This window comes from Entamoeba invadens (genome assembly GCF_000330505.1).
Source record: "Entamoeba invadens IP1 unplaced genomic scaffold scaff_1105074724843, whole genome shotgun sequence".
In the NCBI taxonomy this organism is placed as follows: domain Eukaryota; phylum Evosea; order Mastigamoebida; family Endamoebidae; genus Entamoeba; species Entamoeba invadens.
In genome coordinates this window covers 1-2,567 of record NW_004443632.1, presented here as the reverse complement: position 1 = coordinate 2,567, position 2,567 = coordinate 1, and positions in this window count along the sequence as shown.

Here is a 2,567-nt window from a genome sequence, read left to right as displayed (position 1 = left end):
TACAATTCAAAGACATCAACAGCTGTATCTACAGACTTTTATTTTAAAGAAGGAGTTGTTCTAGAGAAACTGTTTCTACAAACAACAAACTTACAAGAGAGATTTTATATCAATGATACAAACATGCCAGATGGACTTTCTGTGATTTTGGGTTGTAGATCTGGTTGTAGATCAGATACAGACATGTTATATCTTCCAACTGTGGAACCTATAACCAAAGGAATTGCATTATATTCTTATGGAAATGGAAGATGGTATGTTTACAAACACAAAAACGAACTCTTCTTATTTGTGAACGGCACAGAAGCGTCTGACATTACATTTGATTTTTCACATGACTTTAATGATATCGACATATACTATAATACACCAATGTATGCAGCAACTGGTTATTTCAAACAAATATCATTAAACGATAACAGTAATGTAAAATATTACAGTATATGTTCAAAAAACAATGGAAGAATTCAAAGATATGTCTTCACTACACAAACTATTGAATATCAAGATTGTACTTGTTCTTCTGTTGATAATAACATTAACATCAATTTCCAAACGAAATTTAATTATCCGGACTGTAACTACAACAGCTCTTTTTATGATTTGAATTTAGAAACAATCTTTAGTGTTGATAATAATAAAAAAAGTTACGACTTTGGGCTGTCGATGTGGAATTCATTGATTCTATCAAAAAATGTTTTGTACACTTTTAACTCAACAAACAATCAAATATTGACAATAAATGAATTTACAATGATGAGTGGATTTTCAGTGTATTTTGATGTGGAAACTGTCATCAAAAGTTTAACAATAACTTCAAAAGGAAATTTCACTTTTAACAAACTCGTTACGATCGTAATTTTCACTTTCATTGATATTGTAAAAAATCAAATTCTATTCTACATTAATTCAACTTATGATAATCATATTCCAACGCCACTCACAGTATGTGGGAATCGAGTCATTCACAAAGATTATTTAAACACTCTTTGTGATTGTGAATACAACGAAAATGAAACTTTCACTTTTCGAGGTGAAACCATGACCGACTGCACAAAAAACCCACGCACTAACTTGAAATTGATTGTTGGGCATAACAATTATATAATACAAAACAACGAAAACTGGGGAGTTATTAATTGTTCTGATAAAGTTGTGATATCTTCCACAAGCAACAATGTTAATATCGATTCAAATCATTGCCTGTTCACTGAAACCGTCTATTTAGAAGCAAATGTTATTTGTAACAATTTGTTTGTGTACAACACAACACAAATTATAGTTGACAACTTCACTTCAAATAAATATAGTTTGTCTCTTACAACTGTTAACATAGTTAAAGAGATTTCTGGAATTAATCAAAATGGAATTATACAAATAAGAGGTGGCAAACTATCATCACATTATTCAAATCAAAACATTTCATTGATTTTTCCTGTAAGTGGAAGTACAACAAAGTGCATTGATTTTGTCTCGTCTTCCACACCATTGAATGATTTTCCATTTGAAGTCAAATCAACAAAAATGTTATTAGGGAATAAACTGTATCGTGTTTGTTATGGAGGGGATAACTATTTTGATTACACAATTCGATGCAATTTAACAGGAAGTAATTATTCGTCATTCCAAAATTATCAAGATGAGGTGTTGCATTGTCCCGTTAATAATATCAATACAACTGTTATAGTATCAACCAATGAAGTTGATTTAAATGAGTCGTTTTCTGGTACTTTTGATCAACAAGAAACAGTGACAAAGTTCAATTTTGAAATTACATCAAATTATAACTTCAACGACTCTACAAAAACCGTTTTATTTATTCAAGACGAGTCTGTGGAACAAAACAATTTTAACATCCAAACGAATTTAGAAAAGCTGTTGCTTGGAAATAAATACAAGTTTTCAAATACAATAGATTCAAATAAGTTAAAAAGTGACAATAAATACACTTCTATTGAATATAATTCGTCTAATAAGTGCAATTCGTTATTATTAACTAATTTAAATTTAAAGTGCTTGCATTGTGATCAGTCAACTGTTTTAAACAATGGAGAATGTCTTGATTTCAGTGAAAAATGCGTCTCTCGACAACGAAATGGAACAACCACATATTGTGAAGAGTGTGAAAGTGGGTTTGAACCTTACAAAGAAAAATGTAATAAATGTCCTAATCACTGTCTTCGTTGTTTTAAGTCGAATTGTTTGCTTTGCAAAGTAAATTATCAAATCAACTCGTTGTTTGGATGCTCAGAAATTGAAAATAAAGATTCCACAATAGTTTTTTATAATACATCACGTGTTTACAAATGTAAAGAAGGGTATTATAATACAAACAGTGATTGTACAAGTGTGCTCACAAAATGTGTATCTTATGCACAAGAAACCAAATGCAAAATATGCAAATCAAATGAATTCTTAAACTCAGAAGAGACTTGTTCGACACTAAGTGGAGTTATAACAACAAACAACAAAGTTCCTCTTATTTGTGAGCCCTCTTATTATTTAATTAACACACGTGTAAATTATGTAATGAGACTTTTGGTAATTTGTGTCAAAGATGCACGAAA